Here is a 27811-nt window from a genome sequence, read left to right on the forward strand (position 1 = left end):
CCCTACATAGGTTAGCCTCCTTACATACCGGTATCTAGAGACAGGCTAACTGAAAGTGCAAACTCTGTAAGTACATAGTTCATAGTTCAGCAAGCGGTGTACTTCAATGGGCAAATTCAGCGATAAATTTCACATTCAGCATTCAGGTAATAAAAAATTGCTTTGTGTTATATCAAAATCAACATATTTAACTTAAAACAAACATTACTTTTTTTAACAAACAAACTTTTTTTATTATTAACAAACTCCTCAAAATAAAAGAGGGGTTTTAGTGGAGTTAACTTAGGGTTAATCTATACAAAAGCCCACGGAGGAGTGGCCTATTTAAATTAAGTGCATGGCGGTAGAGAAATACTTTGTAAAAACATTCATTTTTATTAGTTACCGCCACAGTTACTGCAATTATTTTCACTTTTGTGCCTGCAGTAAGTTCCTACCAACATTTTACGGTTTGCAGCAGTACATTTATTACTTTATTCTAGATTGATGTGCGTTATATTAAAACTTTAGTGAGACAACATGGGTTTCGAAAAAAAGTTGCAAAAACGGCACTTTCAAAAATTCGTCTTCTTGTAAACTTGTTTGTAAACGTTGCACCTAAACGCATGAACCGATATTCTTGACCTTGGAGCGTTCCAGTGTAATTAGGAGAAAAATTAAAGACATTAATCATTTCGCAATTTTGAAATGATTTGACTAACATATTCGTCCATGTTTTATTTAACAATAATTATTTCGCATTGAAAATGCCATATTTTAAATTTCGTTCCCCCTCCCCGCATAAAATACATTTCTAACTTTTCAGTTCTAAAATATTACTCGCACAGAGTTAGAAAAAATATAAAATAAAATAACGTGTAGAACCTTTATACAAGTACTAGATTTTAATTCATAATTTTTACAAATGTTTAACAATTCGTTAATTTTTTGGATAACACCACGTAACCTCCTTACTCCAGTACGTGTTGTGCGGCACGAGAGCTTAAGTGAAGGAGAGATCCCTGCCCTAACCTGGTTATTGTACCTCTGAGATGGTTGAAAAACCGAAACTGATAAAGGATATAAAAATACATCCTACTACGGACAAAATTACAAATATTATGTACTGCGGACATTATCTGATCCTCATCAGATTAGTGAATTCTTAAACCTTTACGATGATCTGTAAAAAGTAACGTTCGATAAGTGTTAGCTCTATATCGAAGTGAAGTAACGAAAACCACAAGACAAAGAAGATGAGAAGATAAGATTAATTCACTTGTAGAACGAGTTAGACCTGATCATGACATTGACTACTTATATTACATTACCACTATAACTGAGAAGTCAATAAATCAACAGATATAGATTTAATAAAAAGGAAGCTCAGTATTTCGCTGGTAATGGTTTTTGACTATTTCGTAACAACAATGAAGAGGTAGTTCCAGTTGTGCCTACAAGCAGGAGTAGAATGAGAAGTACTTGCTGGTGTCAGTGTTGTGTGACCAAGACCTTTCCTTTTGAATCAGCTTCGTAAGGTATTTTGCTTATCTTGTTACCTAGCCCTTTAATTTTTCACCTTTACTTTAATATCCACCAAGCACTTGTTACAATTCAATTACTATTTCTTACCCACAATAATTACAAGGTATTAGGATCAAGTAGAATGTTATTCAGTTTTTAACAGACATATTTGTTTTCGATAAATGTTTTTACGAATTGTCAAGTTTCGTGTGTGATGAAAATCAATGATGGAAAATTCAAGTTTTGATATTTAGTTTACCGGCTTCTTTTGGCGAAAATCTGCCAATCTAACTGCAAATTTACTGAATTTGATTTTTCATATTTTTTTCTTGAACAGGATTTATGATTTAGAGCATGTATCAAATCATTTCTCTCGAAAAATGGATAAAAACTAAAAATTCTCTGTAATAAATAAAAGACTGCTATGGAGCAGCTGGTATGGAGCAATCAGTACTTGGACAGAAATCATGGGGTACTTTTACTACCTTTCCAATTGTCAACGAATTCACTCTCCCTTCTCAAAAATCTTTAGAAAAATAGTATGTGCTATTCGGTTCTCATTGATCTTACCATTCATAATGACCTCAAAATCTTTTATCCTCCATCTAGTGAAATCCTTTTTTCCCGATTTTATTTTATTGTTTTGAGGAAGCTCTTCCACTTCTCTTACATTTTATAATACTCAACATCTATTATAATATTGAAGAATTATTATTATTATTAATTTATATTAATTAATTATAATTATTATAATATTTTTTTCAGTTCATGCAGTGCTAACATCAATGGGCTTTTCGTCAACTTGCAGCTCCGTTAAGCTCAGCTTTTACCTGAGATGAATTTTTAAGGGTCCTTCTATACTTACTGTTCATTATTTTGGTGACTGAATCATAGTTTCAACAGGATGAAAAATTAACGCCAGCTTCAGTCATGATAAATTTCCAGCAGCACGACCATTATTAATATGAAGTTATTCGCATCCAGGTAAGTCTTATCTTATTATTTATTATGTTCAGGGTGATACAACAAGAATTAAAACTTTTTTTCATACAAATTATTCTTTCTTTTTTTTTTTTTGTATCTGAAAGATGTTTTTTATTTTTGTTGATTGTAAATCAATTGAAAAATTAAACATCAATCATGCATGTGTATTCTGCATCATTTTCCAATCATGTAAATTAAACATCAATCATGCATGTGTATTCTGCATCATTTTCCAATCATGTAAATTAAACATCAATCATGCATGTGTATTCTGCATCATTTTCCAATCATGTAAATTAAACATCAATCATGCATGTGTATTCTGCATCATTTTCCAATCATGTAAATTAAACATCAATCATGCATGTGTATTCTGCATCATTTTCCAATCATGTAAATTAAACATCAATCATGCATGTGTATTCTGCATCATTTTCCAATCATGTAAAACTATTTTTATTCGAGCTTACAATGTTTAAACTCATTTTCATAAAAATAGTTCCATAATAATAATGCTAGTAGATTATGAATCACTCTCCCCAATCAAAAATCTTTAGAAAAATAGTATTTGCTATTCGGTTCGCATTGATCTTACCATTCATAATGACCTCAAAATCTTTTATCCTCCATATAGCGTAATCCTTTCTTTGCAAAATTATTGTTATGTGCATATCATTGTTTTAGTGTAATTACAGTCACATTTATTTAATTTTATGAATAATATTTCATCAGTAGTCATAGTTATTAAATGTGTTTCTTTACTTTTATGAATTAAATGAAATAATTTTGAACAAAATTGAACTTGGAAAATCATTTATTTTGGTTGAAAAACTTCATAAACCAATTATTTAAATTTATGGCAGAGTGTAACTTGACTAAAACAAGTTTAGTACAACGTTAAATTGCAATTCAATCAGAGCTAGCATTGGTTTTAGTTTTTCTTTCTACTCATCATTAAAACCACAGAGTTAAGACTGTCTTAATTTTCTTGAATCGAGGCCACAAGTCGTGGAGCAATATCTAAAATAAAATGGATGTACAGGTGAGAAATTCATTCTTGTTAATATGTATATATGATCTATTGACAGGCAATTATTTCTATTTTTAAACCTTATGACTGATCTTCATAAATGGTTTCGAGCAAGATAGCTGTCACAACCTGCCAAAATATTAAAACAATAGATAAAGCATTTATCAAAATAATTTTTAAATCTACACTTTTCTAAAGAAGTAAATTGATTATTTATTTTTCTGGCAGCTCATTAACCCCCTTGCAAATAAAATAGCAATCAATAATATGATTGTCACAATGTACGGGGGGCCACCTCAAAAATCTATTATTTAATTCTGGCATTTTCCTGTCATTGAGTGTTCAACACATTATTTATTATTTTTTTAAAATATTTTCTTGTGTCTTTCAGAACTTCTTTTCTTTTTTGATTAGTCTTGTAAACAGTTTGGTTAATCTTTACAATAGGCCACGGAGGTGTGGCCTATTTATTTTAAGTTCATGCGCGGTAATACTTTTTAAAAACATTTCATTTTATTAGTTCCCGCCACAGTTACTTCAATTATTTTCACTTTTGTTCCTGGTGTAAGTTCCTGCGAACATTATACGGTTTGCAGCAGTAAATACTACAAAAGACTTGTATCCAATTGTACAAATTTGCAACCATTACAAACAAGGAAACTTAATGAAAACTGCGAACAAAGGAAAATGGGAGAAAAATGATATTGCTTCAAAATGAAAGTTAATTTATTCAGTAAGTACACGTTTAAATAGATTAATTACACAATACGATAGCATACTAAATTATATTTTTGTAATTAAGTAAACAAGCAGTAATTTGTCCAAAAATTAAGTCGCTTAACATACACTTGAAAATTAATTTTCTATTGTATTTATTTTTTTCGTTTAGATTAGAAGAAAAAGATATAATTAATTCTGAACCATTGAAGGAACTGTCTTATAGAAATTAAAGTAAGTACTTTTATTACTTTATTCTGGGTTGATATGCGTTGTATGAAAACTTTAGTAAGACAATTGTATAATGGTTGATCCCCAGAAAGGGCACGAAAATGCGAAAAGTTTAATTAAAAATACCCAACTTGGACCATTTTTATTCTATAAAAGATAAAAAGATATAAGCAAAAATGGCACTTTCAAAAATTTGTCTTTTTTTAACTTTTTTGTAAACATGAGTGAGGTGTCACTCGATTTTGGGTAAATCTTTAGAATAGCTCCCCAGAGGCGTGGCCTAATTCGAAGTGATTCTGATTCGCTGTTACTATAGAACCCGCCATATTCAAATATAAATATAAAACTATTTCTTTATTTTATATTTACACTTAAATCTAGCGGGTTATATGGTAACAGCGAATCAGAATAACTTCGAATTCTTTATTTATTTCTTTTTGGGGGCTTCGCCCCCCATACCCCCTCCTAACCTACCTAATCACCCTCAATTTTTTAATTTGTGTAACACCATTCATTACAATAATTACACAGAACAACAAAAAAGAAACTACCTTATTCTGTGGAGTCCTTTTCCTGAGGAGGGTATACTTGTCGAACTCCATTCTTACTCACACTACAATCATGCTTTAATTTAAAACAACCCGCAAATTTAAAACGCTCATACTCATAAAGTTACAAAAAAACGGCACCTCCGGTCACATACAGAACACTCGCGGGAACTATTAATACATTAAACAGGAAGCAGTTGCTATGCAGTATGTGTACTGCGCATGCGCGCTAAACATAAGCGCTACGAAATTCGCACCATCCGCACATTGGCGGGAGGTAGTTTTAATTTTCCCCGGTAGGTGCGCTGTACTTCCCACCCCTTAAAAATAAACAGGCCACGCCTCTGGGGCGCTATTCTAAAGATTAGCCCGATTTTGTTTTTTTAGTATGTTCTTTTAAATAGGGCTGTAATTTAACAATTTTTTAACATTTAATTACTAATAGTTTGATACCTCCTATTATAGTCAATCTAAGTTAAATGTGCTACAGTTTACTGAGCAATTATGTTGTATTTGAAAATGGCCAGCATTAGTCTGTGATATTTAATAAATTCTAAACAATATTAATGAAAATGTATAGCAGTAAAATTGTATAAAATATTATTTTCTAAAAGATTAAATAAAACTCATAAGCTTTTTCATAACTTGTGAAGGTATGAGCTGAAGTATGAATGAATGTTGTATAATAGTTGACTTGTGATCCTTTTGTCGTTTTATCAACCTAAAAACTTAACTTTTGAAATTGTAAGTTTCTGTTAAGGAAATTACTATAAGATAAATTACTTAAATACTGTTACTTAAAAACTATAAAATTGGTAACGAACCTCACTTAATTTGAATCTCCTACATTGCATTTCAACTTTTAAGTGATCAATTTTTGATTAAAGTTGGTATTTTTATTACCTTGTTAATGGATATTTAATATTATATTGAAATGTGTTCCGTTAAATTGGACTGTTAAGAGAACTAGCCGCATCGTTTTTAATATCAAAAGTTCAATAAAAAAGTGTCAAAATATTAGTAACACTAATTTGTAAGCTTCAAATGTTATTAATGTATATTTTGTTTTCTTTATCCAGTGCCTTTGTCCTCAGGGCCGTGTCGCCATGCTCTAACTCGCAGTACCAATCATGATCTTTCTGTACGTCACACAACAGTTTAGGTGATTCGGATCTATTTCTACAATCTGGTCAATAAACAAATAAGGAAATCTATGTACCTACCATGCTAACTAGTGGAGCTGTTCATCAGGTAGTCTAATCAATCATTTATTACATCTAATTAAAACACTTAATTTTAAATTGTAGTATCTTGAATAGAACGTTTATTTACTCAACATTAACTTGATTAACTGAATTATGATGATATCCAGATTGAAAACAGCCAACACTGAAGTGTTGTGGTACTATCTTTAAGTCAAAAGAAGCGGAAATGTTTGTTTTAATTAATAAATATTTTATATATCATCCTCAACATCGCTTTCCCATTGCTACAGTGTACCTCTCTTTCTATCCAGTACATATCTGGGCGAAAGAAGTTTAGTGCTATACCAGAAATTTTATTTTACAATATTGCAGAATTTTGTTATAATCAAAAAGCAATTTAAGATTTTGTTAAAACATACCCTTTGGGACGGTACATACATCCTATAGAAGACTGATAACTCACAACCCTGCGCACATATTACGTCTAGCCGTGAGAGAACTTAAAGCCTATTCAAAGGATAGACACCCGAGAGGCGAAGGTAAAGATCGCCCGAATGGTGGCTCTGTAAAACATCAGACACCTCGGGCTCCATGCCCCACTTCCTGTGTGAGAACATTCTCAAGGTATTGGAGTATTTTTATATTTTCAATTCCACGTATCCAAGTGGCCATTCCAAATTAGTACTCTGACAATAGTTAACTTGGCGGAATTTTTGCATGAAAATTTAAAGCTAGCTAATGCCAGCGAATTCCATCGCAGACTCAATTTTCTCCTTTAGGAAGATGGACAGAGACTGATTTAGATGCTTATAACGGTAGGCAGTCACACCAGTCGTGTGTACCAATCCGTCATTAGCTAGTTAAAAGTTGTTAAATCTGAAGTAGTTTTGTTCGACAGGTAGTTTCACTTAGAACTATTACTTGGTCAACGTACTGTTGTGCATTTAAATCGTTTAGTTTCTGTCTTATAACACTTGAGTATTTCTGCTAGGCATAGAAATGTAAGTTTTACAAATATGCCAACAGAAAGTCATTCTCTGTTCTGATATTGCATCTTGTGTGCTGATTAAAAGTTTTCCTTTAAAGATTTTACTAATTTACGCATTTTTTAAATGGTTAAAATCGCATGTTCATTCATATTTTACATATCAATAATTATTTTGCAGTGACAATGCAACAGAGTCCGCGTTTTAAACTTTAATTCTCGCGCCTCCCCCGTATAAAACACATTCCCAACTTTTCAGTTCTAAAAACATGCACAGAATTAAAAATTGAATAGAAGTTTTAAATAAATATACTAGGTTTCAATAATTTTATTTCATAATTATTACATATGTTTGACAATTCAATAATTTTTTGGGTGACAACGTGTAACCTTCCTTACTCAATCTGCTCAGTTAGTGCGGCACAAGAACATTGGAGAAGTCGAAGTCTCTACATTAATCTGATAATCCTATCTCTGAGATAGATGATCGTCCGAAAACTTAAGCCTATACGAAGACCTATAAAAAAAAATTGTAAGAAATAACACTGACGTAGTAGGACACAGACTAAAATAAGAGGAACATTCAATATAATATGAAGTCTTACTATAAACGTACACGCGCTGGATTAAGTTTTAATGAATTTCTGTGTAATTTTGTTTACTAAAATCAAATTTATACTGCATCAATTTGGACTTAATAAAGTTCATAGCAAAGTAATTTAATTAAAGAAAGTAACAAACATATTTGTTCAATTAAATTAGAAGAATAGAAAGAAAATATCCGATCAGCCTTTGAAAACTAGTATTAAAATCAGAATAACCACAGATGATCGATGAATCATTACGTACGACACATTTTCTGAAAAGTTAGACAACCAACTTAAACGTGAACAAAGAACGTAATAACGAAGAGAAGTACGAGAAGAGTTAGTTCTATATTCAAGTGAACTAACGAAAGCTGCGAGACGAGAAGATAATTTCGTCAAGCTTAACTCGCATCTTCAATGAGTTAGGCGATGAAATTGACTTCTTTATTTTATATTACCAGTATAACTGTTGGGTCATTACATCAAAAGAAATAGGTTTAATAAGGTTGAATTACATTATATTAAGTAACCTTAATACATATTACATTGATTATAATTACAATTATCATTTCTTTATATTTTTGTTATTATTGTTTATAATATTGCCAATATAAGAAAAATAACAAGGTGACAATATGTATATATTTTAAATTTTAGGACTTGAAAAAAGAAAGTTGTTCAGTTTATCGAAACTTTGGTATTTATACGTTATGGTGACTTCGGCACTTCAGTTGAAGTATTAGATCAGATGGGCTCGTAGATAGGTCTTATATGAAGTTACTAGTTCTGTATTTCGCTGCTAATAGTTTTTGTCTATATTATAACAGGAATGAAGAGTGCCTACAAGCAGGATTAGAATGAGAAGTACTTACTGGAGCAAGTGTTATGTGAACAAGACCTTCAAGAATTCATCGGCTTCATAAGGTATTTTGCTTATCTTTGTCACTTTTCCCTTTTCTCACATTTACTTTAATATCCACTAATCACTCGTTACAATTCAATTTTAATTTTTCTTACCGATATTAATAACGAAGAGTAAATTTACCAAGTAAATTTAGTTATTCAGTTTTCAAGGGACATATTTGTTTTCGATAAATATTTTTAAGAATCAGCAAATGAGGTGTGCGAAGAAAATTAATAATGAAAATTCATAGAAAGTTCAAATTTGTTAATTTAATAACGTACTTTCATTAAATCATTACGATCTAGAGCTTGTATTGAAATGTTTCTCTGTCGCCTTCTGTTCGCTTCCTTATACTGAACCTTTGTCATTGCAAGTCACCTTTGAGCCAATCTATTATCACCTTCAATGTATTTTCATATTAGCATAAAGTAAATGCAGAAGATTGAAGTCTTACTGTTGATTGATGGATACAATGGATTAGCATGGCTGAGGAACAAGTTAGATTTGTAGACAACCTTTTACTCCACATCTTCAACTTCAACTTCTTATAAAAATCGTTAGTTTTTATTGATTTACTTATGGAAAATTTACTAATGTTACTTGTAAATAGTGAAATCTCAATACATCTTATGGAGAATTTTATTAAGTATTTTCCTTCCTTGTTATACCAATATTATTGTCCCATAATTATTAAAATAGTTACATAAGATTGGTTGGTTCTATTAGGTATACATAGCTTGTGAAAGTGGAATTTATAAATATATTATTTTAGTATTTGCTTTATTTAAATCAGAGAATAAATCACAAATTGAGTTCCAAAAAAATAGAGGTATTAAGGTCATGCCAATGCTATCTAGCGGCAATAGCTTAAACTAGAAAGATGTAATCATTGGAACTAGTTTCAGTGATTACCGCTAGGTAGCATGAACATGTACTTTGACACCATTAAAATAAACATTAAATAACCTCCTAACAAAACGACTGGTAAAACGGTCATAAGGTTTTGTTCAAATATTCTCTTTATCATATTACAACAGTAATAATTTGATTTATTTATTAAATGTTCTTTACCCATGTTGATAAACATTTTATATGGTCAGTATTTTAAAAAGAAGTTTTTTCTCTACAAAAATTCCATGTTTATAATTTACTGTTTACCTCATAATTTGATGTTTTTTTTATTAATGGTTGATAGTTTTAAGTTGATGCTGCTGTAACCAAGTCAGTGAGAACTTTACGTACCTTAGAAAACAGATTTTATTATCTATTAGCATTAAGCAAAAACTTCCTAGGAAATTAAAAACCTTATTTTTGCATCATTACTAAGATAAGGACTTCTTGCAGGTAAGCAAGATTTTTTGTGTTTACGTATATTTTTAATTACGAGTTGATGTGTTTAGAAGTGTTTATGAAATTGACATGTTTCCAACACAGTTGATATTAGATGCATTTTAAGTGTCGCATGTAATTTAAAAAAAATTGATTTTAGTCTTCATTATTTTGTTTACATTTCTTTTTCTAGGTTCTTAATTCAAGCTAAACTCAGTAAAAACTAATTATTTTAAGTATATTAATATTGTTGATTTTCAGATTGAATACCTCTGATACTGGAGTACTGCCAGCAAAACTGTTCATTAATAGAAGCCCAAGTGAAATAGATGTAAATCATCTCTCCTAGGAAATTTTTCTGAAGAATCAATAAAACAAGTATTTATGTAGTTACTATATGTAATATGCACGTTAATTTCACAATGTACTGTTAGAATTTTTACTTCTAATTGCATGTTCTTTGTTTTTAATATACTGTTTAATTTGTTTGCTGTATAAAAAAAAATTATAAATTTTAAAAAAGAATCTTATTTATTCTCCTTTTCATCTAAAAAAACTTCCACAGCGATCAGACAACAGGATGAAAGAAATAATTTCCAAAAATAAAAATAAACTGTTTAAGATGTTTTATTAATATGTTGATACAGATTTATTGTTAAAAAGGGGTTAATTTAAAAAAATAAAATAAAAAGGAAAACCTGAAAAAAGGTTAGAAATAGCTACGAGAGTGGAAGGAATAAAAAAGAAAGCTTTAATTAAAAATGGTTAAAAAACCATTGGAAATAGTTTCTTAATTTCAGTGTAATGCTGTTGTTTCTGCATTTGATAGATAATATGAAAGCAATCCTAGATAGTAAATGTTGAGTCGATCTGTTTAGAAAATCAAGAAGTAAAAACCATTGAAAAAAGTAAATAAAGAAGAAAAATTAGTTTTAATAATTGCCACAAGGTAGCAGCACTTACTGGACCTGTCAACGATATAAACACATTTTAGTTTACATATTTGCCAATAGGTAGCACTACAACTGTACATACAGCTGTCAAGATTTCTCTTCAGTACGATTTGAGCATTGTAGGGGAGTAGATCGCTCTGTCGCTCGTCACCTTAAAAACATATCTACTCTAGTGTGAATGATAACATATGTCTGTCTAGTAAATAATCACTATCATACACTTACATGAACATTCTTGTATAAGAATTAAAAAAAAAAATATTTCTAATATCAAATATGAAAGAGGTATCACGTAACATATGTCTGTCTAGTCAAAAATCACAATTACTCTATGATGTTAATCGCCCCACCCGCCCACCCTGCAAATATCACACCAGTATATAGTCTGTCCGTACTATTGCACCTTCGACAAGCAAGAAACGTTTTATGCATTTTCCTCAGTATAAAACAATTTATTTTAGCTTACTTCCGGTATCAATAATTAAAACATTTATAATGCCGTCTATCTATATAATATTTCCTAATTAAAAAACGCTTGAGCTACATAATAGTTAATAAAAACAATGGAGTTAATAACAAATATACTGCAGTTTGTACTGTCACTCCTAGGTAGCAGAACAATCACTATTTTAACAATTAAAGATTCTCTTTCAAGCTGGAGGCCTTTTTTAACCATTTTTTTATGTTTTGTTTTTTCGTATTTTTTTAATTTCTTGTTATTTAAGAGATTAAGAGGAAAAATAAATACAATATTATTAATATGTACACTATTTTTTTTATTATTAAAAAATTATAAACTTTTTTACAATAAATTTAATAAATTCTTTACAGAGTTTGGGAAAACTTCAATCGACTGGTGACTCACAAGACTTACACAGGACGTTCTTAAACACTCATTTAACCATATTAGTGACTCACAAGACTTATATAGCCTTACATTCGCTCACACTTAACCAGATTCACTTCAAAATAAAATACTTTATTTTTCAAAATAAAAAAAATATCCCCTCGAAAATAATTAAATGATTTATTTGTTGTAGCATTTTTAATTCGAGAACAAATATATTAAGTTACACCTATTATAAAACTCCATATTATGGTGCTTGTGGAAAAAGGGAGGTTCTCTTTGGTTATACAACATACGCTTATCAGTGACTTGTCTTTGCTATGGGAGAGCTGTAGATGAATTTGATGTTGATAGTTGTTATAGCTGCAATATTTCCTGGAACTGGTATTTCGTACGTTTGGAGATAAGAGTCAGTAAACCTGCACAAGTAAGTTGAACACTATTTCTATACTTGAAATATCATAAAGGTAGAGTATCTAGTACTAGTGTTTCTTATTTCCAAATTTCAGGCATTAATTCTGTGTTTTTGTCTATTTTCTGTACGATTTGTCTGTGTCTTTATTATTTCGGGTATATTCTCTTTTCTTTCATTAAGAAATGTGTTCATTTTCAATTACTATAAACGATTTGATAGTGAATATCCAATGTCTGTTTTAAATGAATTTTCATGAATCGTAAAATTATGTACTAAAGAGGATATGGAAGTGATCCCAAAACTGTAACTCCCAAAACTCGATATCAGACTCAGGCGGTCTAGTTGTATTACACAATGTTGCATCAGCTCTGTCAAACAGAACGCGGTCTAGTCTTTGTCGCGACGACTTTGCGATCTTTTAAGTTCCCTTGTCTTCAAATCCCACAATGAAAATTTTGCTCAGTTATTGCATGAAAATTTAATTCAGGGGCATATAAAGGTTATTTTATTAGAAGTGAACGCTGTCATTGGAAGTACGTAATGATATATTTATTTTCTTTGTTTTTTTTTTTAATGTTATTGTTACATGTTATTCTCTAGAATTATATCTTTCAGCTTTTATTGTACGGCTTTTATTGGATGTTATGCTTTAATTATTTTTTATTGTGCTTTTGGTCGTTATGACATCGGGAGTGCACAATAATTTTAGGTGGTCCAAAGAAATGCCTTGTGCAGTTCTTTGCTTATTTTTATTTTATTTAATTTTTTTCTTGGTGTACTTTCGTGGTTTACTTGTTTATGAAATAAAGTTAAACACTAGTTTTTTTTATTATAGTTTTCTTTATTTTTCATTATACTACACATTTCTTATTACATTCATTTTTTTATAAAACTCTTATTGCAATGTAGTAGCGCAACCACACTTGTCTGTTAAATTGAACCTCTTTTCACGTAGTTTCTGTCTGCCTGTAACAAATTAAATTATTATTCACTTAATTTTTTAGGACAAAAGTTTAATTTGGTTGATAATTATTATCTTGTTTCTAGAAAACAACCAATACTGGAAACTGGAAAAAGACGTTGAGAAAACATCCATTCGATGAAAATATGGAAACAACTTTTGCTAAGAATCAGTTATTGAAAAATGTATTGTATTATTTAGTTATAATAAGTATTATGCATTGATCTTATGTCACAATCATATTAATTATACGATTTTTTCTACTTTTATAAGGCAAAATAAGTGTATAATTTATTAGCAGAACTTTATTATAAAACTTCATATTATGGTGCTTGTGGAACAAGGAAGGTTCTCTTTGGTTATACAACATTGCTTATTAGTGATGGGCAGAACGAGTCCGCCTTTGGAGTCGTTGGATTTGAATCAGTTCCAGGGTTGGAATCGATTCCAACAACTCGTTCACTGATTCCGGTCTCTGTACTTACCCTATGCATTAGTAAAAATGTCACGCAATTTATTAAAAAATATCATTAACAGTTAGCTTTTCCAGTTTATCTTCTAAATTATTGAAAGCCTCCAGAAATAAAATTAATATTGCACAATTGAAAGAACATTTTACTTCTTTGTTCAGTGCCCACTCGCTATGCTCGTTTCGGAATGATATTGACTCTTTGAATCAAATCTCTGTTTCTCAAACTTGTATTATTCATAAATATTTTACAATAGAATTCTTAAATAATGTTTAATTCAACTTATTGAACAATCGGTAGTCAAGCCGTGAATTTTATTGGAATAGAAGTTTACAGGGCAAGCCTAACTTCTCTCTCTAAAGTGCAAGAACAACTTAAGATGAATCGAGTAAAATGTAAGTTTACTATAGTTTTTCAAATCAATATTTTAAATGTAGAAAACTACAATTAAATACGTTAATAGCAACGAAGCTAAAAACATGTAACTTCGCAATAGAATAATTTAGCCAGGGAATTTAATTTAACTAAAGCATATACACTTATTCTTAACCAATTACTGTTAAAAGTACAATATCATGAAGTGTAAATAATTTATTAAGATTCCAGTTGTAATTTTCTGATCATTTATAAGCTAACTGTTTATGAAATAAATAATTCAGAAACTTTGATAAAATTGTGAAATGTACATATTTTTTTTATCGTGACTAACATCCGAAAAAATAATATTAGTTATCATTGCAGTTTACCAATTTATTCTAGAATGTAGTTCCTTAGCATTTGAAACTTATGTGTTTGCTTGTGCTATTTATGCCACTAGACAAAACTGAATGTGGAATCAGTAGTATTTATGAGAAAATAAGGTAACTTAAATTCAAAAATTATTGTTGACTCATACTTTTCTGGATAGTCAAGTAAAATTACCTTTTCTTTTTTTTGGAAATATAATAATTTAAAGACGTTAATTACGTAAAACAGAACTCTCAATAATTTTAAATTTTACGTCAGATTTAAAGTATTAGTTTATCGTATATTTTTTTGACTTGAAGCAGTATGTTTATTTTTCTTCTTTACCTTCTAATAACAACATCAATTTTATTTTTTCGCTATGTAAATAATTTTTCGATTATCTTTCTTTTATTTAAATAATTATTCCATTTTTGTTTACGATCATTTTTATTACAAAATTATAAAAGCTATAATTATTTTAAATAATTATAAGGTGGTCTTATATAAGTCTAGAGAATCACCATCTTGATTAAATGTGAGGGCAATGTTGTTCTATATAGATCAAGAGATTCACCAACACAGCTAAATGTGAGTACAAAATAGTTCTATTTAGGTATAGAGAGTTAAATGTGAGTGCAAGGTAGTAATAAATAAGTCATGAGAGTCGTTGGCATGGTTAAATGTTTGGAAGTCGTGAGAGTGGTTAGCATGGTTAAAAGTTTGGTAGTCATGAGTAGTTAGCATGGTTTGATATGAGTGCAAATATATGTCATGAGAGTCGTTGGCATAGTTAAAAGTGTGGAAGTCATGAGAGTGGTTAGCATGGTTAAAAGTTTGGAAGTCATGAGAGTGGTTAGCTTGAGTAAATGTGAAGATTCATGAGAGTGGTTAGTATGGTTAGATATGAGCAAGTCATGAGAGTCATTAGCATGGTTAGAGTTTTGAGTGCAAGGTCATACATATGTCATGAGAGTTGTCAGCATGTTAAATTTGTGGAAGTCATGGGAGTAGTTAGCTTGGTTAAATGTTTATAAGTCATGAGAGTGGTTAGCATGGTTAGATATGAGTGCAAGGTTGTATATGTGTCATGAGAGTGGCCAGCACGGTTAAATGTTTATAAGTCATGAGAGTGGTTAGCGTGGGTAAATGTTTAGAAGTCATGTGAGTCGTTAGCGTGGTTAAATGTTTGGAAGTCATGAGAGGCGTTAGCATGCTAAAAACTGCATGGGAGCGATCTAGCGGCAGTTTGCTGAATGTTTGGTGTTTGTCATGGTGATGGGACGCGTTGTTATGGTAACATGGCCTCCAGAGGGTATATAAGAAAGTTCGTCGCGGGGGTGGGGCAGGGTGGGGAGAATAGTTGCTTTCCGACCGTCGAAGCGACAACATCTTCATAACCATTACATTACTATCATGATTCTTTATGACAGAGGTAATGACAAGAATGTCGATGGTTTTGGAGTGACGAGCGAGAGCGATATACCCTCCTGCATCACTCAAGTCGTACTGAAGAAAATTTGTTTGTCTATGTATATATACTAGAGGTGATAGCTGTGCAATCTGGTGGTCATTTTTAGAACTACTAACTGTCAAAGTTGTTTACCTATGTAAACAACTGTCAATCTTGGCTGTTTAGTGGCGCCCTCTGACGAATTTTTTTATAACTAATTTTTTATTATAACTTTCTTGATGTTTTGCGTACTCTGACGCATTTTTTTAGAACTAATATTTTATTTTAATGATATTTTGTGCTCTCTAACGTATGTAAACAGACAATCTTGCTTGTTTAGTTTCGCCCTCTGACGGATTTTTTTATAACTAATTTTTTATTAACTTTCTTGATGTTTTGCGTTCTCTGACGCATTTTTTTAGAACTAATATTTTATTTTTTAGCTTTATTATTTATATTTTGTGCTCTGACTGATTTTTTAGAACTAATGTTTTATTTTAGATGTTTTATTCAAATTGCTTTTCTTTTCGCTCTTATAAACTATTTTTAGTACTTCTTAATGCATTTTTTTAATTAATATATTTTTATTTTTCCCCAATAGTTTAATATTTCACCAAGTTTAAGTAAAAAATAGGTATGATGCAAATAAGTAAATTTTTTTTTTGTAATTACAGGTTTTTGTTTATTCTGCTAATAAATTATACACTTATTTTGCCTTATAAAAGTAAAAAAAATCGTATAATTAATATGATTGTGACATAAGATCAATGCATAATACATATTATAACTAAATAATACAATACATTTTTCAATAACTGATTCTTAGCAAAAGTTGTTTCCATATTTTCATTGAATGGATGTTTTCTCAACGTCTTTTCCCAGTTTCCAGTATTGGTTGTTTTCTAGAAACAAGAGAATAATTATCCTCAAATAGCCCATCACTAATGCTTATCAGTGACTTGTCTTTGCTGTGCGAGAGACGTAGATGAATTTGATGTTGATACTTGTTATAGCTGCAATAATTCCTGTAACTGGTATTTCGTACGTTTGGCGATAAGAGTTAGTAAACCTGCACAAGTAAGTAGAAATACCATAAGCTATCTAGTACTAGTGTTCTTATTTCCATATTCCAGACATTAATTCTCTGTTTTCGTTAATTATAATTTTAAATTTATTTTTATTTTTTAATTTTGTATGATTTCGGGTATATTCTCTTTTTTTCATTGTGAAGTGTGTTCATTTTCAATTACCATAAACGACTCAATAGTAGAATATCTAATGTGTTTTAAATGAATTTTCTTGAATTATTATAATATTATGTACTAAAGAGGATGTAGAAGTGATCCCAAAACTGTTTTCAAATAGCTAACATCGAGCTATTAGCTAAATGTACTTCCAATGTACTTCTTATTGTTTAGCAGAGGCCAACTCTCTTGCTCTTTGCTACATAATGTAATTTCTATAAAGCATTATAAATAAATAAATAAATAATTTTAAATTGTTAAAAATAAATTTTTTAATGTAAGATTAATAAAAATTTTAATTTAGAATTACATTTTGTTTTGAAAATAAATGAAAAAAAAAACAGCTGGAATCAGCTGCTTAGATAACCTTCACTTACCAGCTGATCAGCCTGGCCAGTTACCGTTGGCCATCTTTAACTTGTTCGTGGTGTCTCTTTATTAACGTGATTTTTTAGGTGAATATTAGTGCGTGACAAAGTGAAGTTCGACTTTATAAATTGAATTTAAGTTTTACTTATTGTATGATATACAATTTAACGTTTCATTATGATATTCCTGTTGAAAAATAAAGAAAAAGATTTTATATAAGATAGAAAACCCTGGTTTCTCTCTAGCGAATAGTATAATTTCATTTGAGAGAGAAAAAACAGAAGTTTCTACTAAGATAAAAGTAATAAAATTTAGGTAAGTGTTCACAGACTTTTTTGGCCCAGTGTATACCAAAAATACTAATTTTGAACTCATAGTCGATTAAAAAGAATAGATCAAAGAATTCAGCAAAAAAGTTTAGATATCAATTTAAATACTTTTTGAAGTGATCAAAATTAAAGAATTAACCAACACTGAACATAGTTAAAACGAAGCAATATTTATTTTTAAGTAACAAGTAAACGATAACATACTGTTTTTTGATGCAAAAATAATAAAAATATAATTTAATAATTGATAATAAAGTTTTACCTCGTTTAAAGAATATCCAAGTTCATCAGCATCTCAATACATCTCCAGTCCAATAGCACTTGACACTATTTAAAATAATTCACAATACTATTTACACTAAAACTGTATACCACACAATAAGTATAACTTAAATTCAATTTATAAAATCGAACTTCACTTGCCACGCACTAATATTCACCTAAAAAATCACGTTAATAAAGAGACACCACGAACGAGTTAAAGATGGCCGACGGTAACTGGCCAGGCTGATCAGCTGGTAAGTGAAGGTTATCTAAGCAGCTGATTCCAGCTGTTTTTTTGTTTTTGTTTTATCTTCATACATATGGTAATCTACCACTATAAAATGTAATTAATAAATTAAAATGTTATTAATCTTACATACAAAAGTTAGGTCTTCTAAAAAAGATCGTATGATTTGAATAATGTAATTAATAGCTTAAGTCTACCTAATTTTGTATAGCAGTCCAACGTGTCAAAATTGTCAAATATATCAGCTAAATCAAGAAATATTGCTGCTGTGTACTTACTGTTTTCTACTTTATGCACAATATGATCAGTTATTCGTTCAACTTATGGATAAATACTTTGACCTGAACCCAAATTAGTGAGATGGTATTTTCTGAGTCAGTCAAGTTATGTAATAGATGTTAGCATAAAAATTAGTTCAACCGCAATCACCTAAATTAATAAATAAGTAAATTCGATCTAATATTGCTGCAGATGTCCAGATTATATTTTGGCATGAAAAGATGAAGGTCTACTCCTAGTTAATGAAAACACGACAGTAAGTTCCCGACATTTTTGAAAATGTTCCAAGTTTCTGACGCTATTTACAAAACCACGAACAAGCCTCAAGCTGGATCTGTTTAAATGATATGCAAAGATTAAGTACAGCGCCAGTAAATTAATATTAGATTATTTAGCCACTAGCTCGATGTTGGCTATTTGATAACAATATAACAATTTCAGATAAATAATAAACTTCAAATCTTTTTATGAACTTAGGCCTTGGGAACACAGTCGCGGCGGGCAGTGATCCAGCGGTCTGCGATATGGGGACGTCGCACAGGACGCGATTCTTTTGTTAGAGCACTCCAGTTAGGTAGCTTTCTTCTTGAGAAGTAGCAGTGCGTTTTTTTGTTATTTGTTTTAATTTTTATATATTGAGTATGAGCTCGGGCGAAGAACAACTCCTTCTGCTATCAGCTTTTCAAAGCATAAAGAGGAAAAGACGAAATTAATAAAAAGAGAGAACAATTAGGGGAATACCACCGCTTCTGTATTGAACTGGAATCACATGAAGATAGGTTCTTCTAGTATTTTCGAATGTCGCGAGAATGAAATCAAAAATGAGTAATATAGTTTCTTAACATTGGAATCTACGAAATAAAGATTTCTCATTACCAGGTGGCAGGACGGACACGGTGAAATCTGTAATTTTCTACTACCAGATCGCTTGTCGTCGCGACAAAGACTAGACCACGTTCTGTTTGACAGAGATGGTGCAACATTGTGTAATACAACTAGACCGCCTGGCCGCCTCGGTCTGATATCGAGTTTTGGGAGTTACAGTTTTGGGATCAATTTCATATCCTCTTTAGTACATAATTTTACGATTCATGAAAATTCATTTAAAACAGACATTGACTTTCAAATCGTGTATAGTAATTGAAAATGAACACATTTCTCAATGAAAGAAAAGAGATTATACCCGAAATCATACAAAATTAAAAAATAAAATAAATATAAAATTACAATTGACAAAAACACAGAATTAATGCCTGAAATATGGAAATAAGAAGCACTAGTACTAGATACACTACCTTTATGATATTTCATGTAGAGAAATAGTATTTCAACTTACTTTTGCAGGTTTACTGACTCTTATCTCCAAACGTACGAAATACCAGTTACGGGAAATATTGCAACTATAACAACTATCAACATCAGATTCATCTACATCTCTCCCACAGCAAAGAAAAGTCACGGATAAGCATATGTTGTATAACCTAAGAGAACCTTCCTTCTTCCACAAGCACCATAATATGGAGGAGCTTTATAATTGGTGTCACTTAATATATTTGATCTCAAATTAAAAATGCTACAACAAATAAATCATTTAATTATTTTCGAGAGGATGTTTTTTTTATTTTGAAAAATAAAGTATTTCATTTTGAAGTGAATCTAGTTAATGAATAATAGAATAAATTTTATAAAATAAATGTTTTCAATTTTTAGACTATAATTGCTAAACAATCTAGCTAGACTACTATTGAAGTCATTTTTTTTAGATTTTAGATAGCAGGATTCAAGATAAAATGAAAGTTGTTAGGAACCAAGAGATTATTCTTGTACACTGCTATTACTAATGCAAAGAAGTGGTCACTACCACTAAATACATTCCTTATTTAAGAGAAAATAAAAGAATAATTTAACTGAATATATAAGTATACATATATAAAATTCCCTGTTTGTCTAAGAAAAAGAGAAAAAAATTGTCAAAGTTGTTTTTCGTACATTTTTTGACGATCAACCCTTATTCAACTGTCCTATCGGGCAGTTTTAATATCACCCTAGTTTTTCCCCATGTAATGGTCAAGTCTATAACAAAAAACAGCTTCTCAAAATTGTTTGAGTTTGTGGCTTGTGTATCAAGACCCTAATCAAAAACTATCAAAACTCTACTACTTTGTGTCGGAAAGTTCACAAAAAAAATTGTAATAAGTTGAATTGAATTGAAAATGTAACAAATAACAACAGATTGGACAAGGGAACTCAAGTACGGTGTACATTAGTTTTCACTGATAAAATCTTTCAAGTATAACTAACTCTTGCGTTTAATTGATTACTTTCATTGCATTTAGCACACACAATTAAACTGGTACCGAGGACGGATAAAAATGGTTTTACAGATGTTACACAAATTTTTGGGGATAATTTTGAAATTCTGCCTAGACGCAGCTAAACCACTACTGATGGAGGGGATCTCAAATAGTTATAGGTATGAACTCTTGAGTTCATTACGAACCCATTGGTCTGTTTCCAGCAAAAACTAAAGTTTAAGGTTATTTTGGGACTGGCTCTGTTAGCCTGCTCATAAGAGCAGTTTGCCGGGGTCACCACGAGGAGGTAGAGCTCAGGATTCTGCCCACCCCCCCAAAAAAACATTCTTGCCTAACCGTATTCCAGCAAGTTTTGACCCTGAATATTGTATTTTACTTCTACAGGAACTAAACTTATTATCGTCCTAAAATTATTTTCTTACATCTATCGAAAGTTATCGGATTACATTACTAGGAATAATTAACTTCGATATTATAGAAATAAATCTTAATGTACTCGTGAATTATTTGTTATGTTTAGAAAGCGATGGATGCAAAGCTCTAAAGTCGAATGATGAGAAATGGAATCAAACTGTCTCAATTGAGCTGTTTGAAAAAAGTTGGACCTCTAGCTGGCTGGATATCATGGAACTGGGTTAGAAATTGAGCAAATCTTTTACATACCTTGGTTTCTGCTCAAACTGCGGTACGTGAAACGGCTAAAGTACCGTTAGTACCTAATAGTACCGTTTTACTATTTCCCATAAGTCAAAGAACCTTCTTTTTGTAGGGAAATTGGAGTGTTTGGAATGTGAGTGGCCACCGGTTGAGGGTATCTGAGAAGGGATGACCGTTAGGGGTGGCAATAGCAGGTAGCAAGGGACATTCCTTTTTCCATTCCATTACTGTGTGTGATGTGAGTTGGGCCTTGTGTTGGCGTTAGAATCTTATGTCTTTATGTGAATAAACTATACTTATGATAGATTGGTGTTTATTTCAACCCTTAGTTATTTAAAGTATTAATTGGTGTTAAGTTTTTTTTAGTTTTCCTTTAACTCTTTTCATAATCTACATTTATTAGTTTGAAATATGAAAAATGAAATTTAAGACTTCTCCCTCCAATTTAAGACGACAAATAGAAAAAAAATGCTGTACCGTATTATATTTTAAAGAAAAGATTGAACTTTTAGTCTGAAAGCAACTATAAGTTTAGCTTTTTGCTAAATAAGATCACATCCTACAATTCACGTATTGTAAGGCCTACTCTTAGAACTAGAAATTTAAACACATTCACTTTGAACAAACCAAATAAAACAAGCTAACTGATCCAGATATTAACAACGGTCCCAACTAACAAGTTGGACGTTTATGTGTTTTTATTAATTGTGTACATATATTAAAACTATGAACGCAAGTTTTGGTGATTTAGTTTTATACAAGCTTAACCATTTTGATTCCTATATAACCATTATGTTTTTTGTGAAGTTCGTTTTACACTCAGCTCAAAAGAAACTTTGATAATGCTCAAATTCTAATATCTACATAGCATTCTTTGTAAGCTGAAACTGTCCCCCTTCGCATGAGCGCGAGTATTGCAATAATCACTTACTTCAACAATCTACCTTTGAATTACAGATCCTAAAGTAAAGTATGAATTTTGAAACAAATCACAGAACACATTAAAAGCATTGTTTTAATGGTATGGTTCGGAAACATAGAATATGTAAAAGAATGTTTATGACCTAATAATTCTCTTCAGTAAACCAATTTGAATACTAAAAAACCCTAACTGTCTTGGAAACATGTCAATTTCATAAACCCTTCTGATCACAATAACTCGTAATTAATAGTAAAAGTATACACAAAAAATGTTGCTTACCAGCAAGAAGTCCTTGACGCAGTAATGATGCAAAAACAAGTTTTTTAATTTCCAAGGAAGTTATCGCTTAATGCAAATAGATAAAACAATCAGTTTTCTAAGGTATGTAATGTTCTCATTGACTTAGTTACAGCAGCATCAACTTAATACTATCAATCATAAATAAAAAAAACATCAAATTATGAGGTAAAGTGAATTTTAAACATGGAATTTTTTTTAAGAGGATAACTTCTTTTTAAAATACTGGCGATATAAAATGTTATCAACGTGGGTGAAGAACATTTATAGAATAAATCAAATTATTACTGTGGCTACTTGATATGGAGAATATTTGGACAATACCAAATATCCTTTTTACCCCACTGCCTTAAGACAGTGTCAAAGTACGTTCCTGCTACCTAGCGGTAATCACTGAAACTAGTTTCTAAGTAATTACATTTCCCTAGTTCAAGGTACTGCCGCTAGGTAGCACTGGCATGACCTTACTGCGTCTATTTTTTTCCATTTTAAAGTAAGTACAGAACGTTCCAAATAGTAGATTAATTTAAATATAAGGACTTCAGTTTCTGATTTATTCTTTGATTTAAATAGAGCAAATACCAAAATAATATATTCCACTCTAGACAAGCTATGTATAATAGAACCAACCAATATTGGTACAACAAGCGAGAAAAATTCTTAATAAATCTCTATAAGATGTATTGATAATTCATATTTACAAACTAAAATTTCCATAAGTAAATCAATAAAAACTAACGATTATTATAAGAAGATGAAGATATGGAGTAAAAGGTTGTCAACAAATCTAATGTTGTTCCTCAGCCACACTAATCCATTGTATTCATCAATCAACAGTAAGGGTTCAATCTTCTGCAATTACTTTATGCTAATATGAAAATACATTGAAGGTGATAATAGATTGGCATAAAGGTGACTTCGTACTTAAATGCACTGCTGTCAAACTTTTATCGGATGAGAATATCACTTACTACTTACTGAAAACTTCACTTAGCTTGATACTGAAAATTTAAGTTTTACAATTAATTTTGCCTTACCATTACCACAGGAAGACTTAGCAATCCTTTCTAGAACAACCTATCTTTTAGATTATTCAATATACCGTTTTATATTTACTTATTTTTTAAATGTGTCCAATATTCAATAAAAACCAGCTGAAATTAAAGTAAGCAAAGAAGAATTCCCAAACTATTTTTTTTTTTCAGCTCTTGAAGCATTGCTCTTATTGAACACTAGAATAACTGCAAGTGGATTTCTGAAACAAAAAAGCATTTACAACGAAAGAATTAAGATTATTTCTCTAGTTAACCATGCAATAACCAGAAATAAATTTAGCTTAGTGCATGCACTAGTAAGTATATGAATGAATAAATAAATAAGATGAAAATAACGAAATAGCATTTCGTATCAAAAATAATATTCACAACTTAGTTTAGCGGCTACACAAACGAATTCTATTGAGAGTATTCACGAATTTCTTCGTCACAACATACCTACGTATTGAAATTTTCTTTAAAAAACTTTTCCTTAAACATAATAATCAAGTACTTCTTCAATGTTACCCATGTTAAACATTATAAAATGTAAAAGAAGTGTAAGATCTTCCTCAAAACAATAAAATAAAATCGGGCAAAAAGGATTTTGCTAGATGGAGGATAAAAGATTTTGAGATCATTATGAATGGTTAGATCAATGCGAACCGAGTAGCACATACTATTTTTCTAAAGATTTTTGAGAAAGGAGAGTGAATTCGTTGACAATTGGAAAGTACCCCATGAATTCTGTCAAATTACAGATTGCTCCATACCAGCTGCTCTATAGCAGTCTTTTATTTATTACAGAGAATTTTTAGTTTTAATCCATTTTTCGAGAGAAATGTTTTGATACATGCTCTAAATCATGATAATATAATGAAAGAACGTTGTTTACAGAAAATCGTAAATCCTGTTCAAGAAAAAAATACGAAAAAAATCAGATTCAGTAAATTTGCAATTAGATTGACAGATTTTCGCCAAAAGGAGCCACTAAACTAAATATCAAAACTTGAATTTTCCATTATTGATTTTCATCACACACGAAACTTGACAATTCCTAAAAACATTTATCGAAAACAAATATATCCGTTGAAAACTGAATAACATTCTACTTGATCATAACACCTTGTAATCATTGTGGGTAAGAAATAGTAATTGAATTGTAACGAGTGTTTGGTGGATATTAAAGTAAAGGTGAAAAATTAAAGGGCTAGGTAACAAGATAAGCAAAATACCTTACGAAGCTGATTCAAAAGGAAAGGTCTTGGTCACACAACACTGGCTCCAGCAAGTACTTCTCATTCTACTCCTGCTTGTAGGCACAACTGCAACTACGTCTTCATTGTTGTTACGAAATAGTCAAAAACCATTACCAGCGAAATACTGAGCTTCCTTTTTATTAAATCTATATCTGATTTATTGACTTCTCAGTTATAGTGGTAATGTAATATAAGTAGTCAATTCATGTTCAGGTCTAACTCGTTCTACAAGCGAATTAATCTTATCTACTGATCTTCCTCGTCTTGTGGTTTTCGTTACTTCACTTCGATATAGAGCTAACACTTATCGAACGTTACTTTTTACAGATCATCGTAAAGGCTTAAGAATTCACTAATCTGAAGAGGATCAGGTTATGTCCGCAGTACATAATATTTGTAATTTTGTCCGTAGTAGAATGTATTTTTATATCCTTTATAAGTTTCGGTTTTTCAACCACCTCAGAGGTACAATAACCAGGTTAGGGCAGGGGTCTCTACTTCACTTAAGCTCTTGTGCCGCACAACACATACTGGCTATACAGACAGAGTAAGGGAGGTTACGTGGTGTTATCCAAAATATTAACGAATTGTTAAACATTTGTAAAAATTATGAATTAAAATAATTGAAATCTAGTACTTGTATAAAGGTTCTACACGTTATTTTATTTTATATTTTTTCTAACTCTGTGCGAGTAATATTTTAGAACTGAAAAGTTAGAAATGTATTTTATGCGGGGAAGGGGAACGAAATTTAAAATATGGCATTTTCAATGCGAAATAATTATAGTTAAATAAAATATGGACGAATATGTTAGTCAAACCATTTCAAAATTGCGAAATGATTAATGTCTTTAATTTTTCTCCTAATTACACTGGAACGCTCTAAGGTCCATAATTCAAGGACGTTATTCAACTTTATATTATTAATTTAAATTTCATGGAGACTACGCTCCCCTTTAAATGAGAGAAATGTGAATATTTACGTGGAAGTTCATAATTCCCCAATTCATAATCGTAATTAGTAATTTACTTTTACAGAAGACGACCAAAAATTATTAACATGTTACAAACTAAATCTACCTACTCATGACCGTTGAAACGTTTTTATGAAACAAAATAATGAAGACTAAAATCAACTTTTTAAAATTACATGCGTACACTTAAAATGCATCTACTATCAACTGTCTTGGAAACGTCAATTTCATAAACACTTCTAATCACATCAACTCGTAATTAAAAATAAAAGTATACACAAAAAATGTTGTTTACCTGGATGAAGTCCTTAACGCAGTAATGATGCAAAAACAAGTTTTTTTAATTTCCTAGAAGTTATCGCTTAATGCAAATAGATAATACTATCAGTAATAATACAATTTAAAAAGTAAAAGGACCAATCAAATTATATAATTAAATATTTTGAATGTGCAATCTGTAAAACACGAATGTTTATGACTTAATTCACTTCAGTAAACCAATATGATCACTAAAAAGCCCTAAGATAATAAAGAATCATTAAAAGTGTAAGCACATGCACTTATCTTTTTAAAAAAACTTAAATCTAAGTTCATGTACCTTCTGGATACTTTGAATTTAGGCAAATCATTGCACTTACTAGGTATCTAATCTATTTTTTTTTTTTTTTTTTGGCGCATCGACTGCTGAGGTCATTAGCGCCCTATCTAATCTATTACTGTATATTTTATTATTTATCTTTAGACAATACGACATAATAACTTAACTGAGAAACAACATGCTGTAAGCTGAAAACATGTACTTACTGTTGCTGTAGGAGTTAAAATGTGTTATCTGTATAAAATGTCATCAACCCAGCCATTTGTTTAATTGAACTAATTCAGAATTACCATTAGAATGTCGAATGAGCGCTGAGAACAAAATTAAAAATTATATAAACTATTATTTATACAATTGTTTTCATTGTAATTCATCAATAATTTAGGATTTAAAACTATTGGTGCGAACCTTGCAAAATCCAAGGACCATAATTCTATGACTTTATTAAACTTTACATTATTAATTTAAATTTCATGGAGATTACTGTTTCCTTTAAATGAGAGAAATGTGAATATCGTATTTACGTGGCAGTTCATAATTCCCAAATACATAATCGTAATTAGTGATTTACTTTTACAGTAATAAAGACGACCAAAAATTATTAACATGGTACGAACTAAATCTACCTACTTATGGCCGCTGAAACATTTTTATGAAACAAAATAATGAATACTAAAATCAACTTTTTAAAATTACATGCATACACTTAAAATGCATCTACTATCAATTGTCTTGGAATCATGTCAATTTGATAAAAACTTCTAATCACATCAACTAGTAATTAAAAATAAAAGTATATACTAAAAATGTTGCTTACCAGCAAGAAGTCCTTAACGAAGTAATGATGCAAAAACAAGTTTTTTACTTTCCTAGAAGTTATCGCTTAATGCAAATAGATAATACAATCAGTTTTCTAAGGTTTGTAAAGTTCTCACTGATTTAGTTACAGCAGCATCAACTTAAAACTATCAATCATTGGTAAAAAAACATCAAATTATGAGGTAAAATACTTACGATATAAAATTTTTATCAACGTGGGCGACGAACCTTTAATATATAAGGCAAATTATTGCTGTTGTGACATGATTAAGAGAATTAAGAGAATAACCCACGGCCTTACTGGACAGTTGCTACGTTACGTTATTTAATGTTTATTTTAATAGTGTTAAAGGGTATGT

The 27811-nt window shown here is 30.5% G+C and overlaps 2 long non-coding RNA genes across 24 annotated transcripts; one reads left to right on the forward strand and one right to left on the reverse strand.

Moving 5' to 3' along the window:
* Positions 1–4: 4 nt before the first annotated feature.
* LOC141456775 (uncharacterized) lies at positions 5–22650 on the forward strand. 13 transcript variants are annotated; one of them, XR_012459959.1, is made up of 8 exons: positions 179–1517; positions 2269–4250; positions 4407–4468; positions 6108–6264; positions 8618–8714; positions 9117–12250; positions 21413–21577; positions 21662–22650. It is a non-coding gene; the product is annotated as an uncharacterized lncRNA (long non-coding RNA). The 13 variants fall into 13 exon arrangements; XR_012459956.1 differs by lacking the exons at positions 21413–21577; positions 21662–22650 and adding an exon at positions 13286–13646 and having other exon boundaries at positions 9117–10038; positions 10285–12250; XR_012459957.1 differs by lacking the exons at positions 21413–21577; positions 21662–22650 and adding an exon at positions 13286–13646 and having other exon boundaries at positions 9117–9250; positions 9890–12250.
* Positions 12340–27791, reverse strand: LOC141456776 (uncharacterized). 11 transcript variants are annotated; one of them, XR_012459975.1, is made up of 8 exons: positions 27648–27791; positions 26840–26944; positions 25038–25595; positions 23508–24023; positions 22751–22899; positions 19914–20150; positions 18050–18379; positions 12340–13204 (listed from the first exon to the last, which is right to left on the reverse strand). It is a non-coding gene; the product is annotated as an uncharacterized lncRNA (long non-coding RNA). The 11 variants fall into 11 exon arrangements; XR_012459971.1 differs by lacking the exon at positions 12340–13204 and adding an exon at positions 16754–17644; XR_012459968.1 differs by lacking the exon at positions 12340–13204 and adding an exon at positions 16754–17304 and having other exon boundaries at positions 17467–18379.
* Positions 27792–27811: the final 20 nt, after the last annotated feature.

Source organism: Rhodnius prolixus, unplaced genomic scaffold (genome assembly GCF_049639745.1).
Source record: "Rhodnius prolixus isolate KJV_2025 unplaced genomic scaffold, Rpr scaffold_10, whole genome shotgun sequence".
NCBI lineage: Eukaryota > Metazoa > Arthropoda > Insecta > Hemiptera > Reduviidae > Rhodnius > Rhodnius prolixus.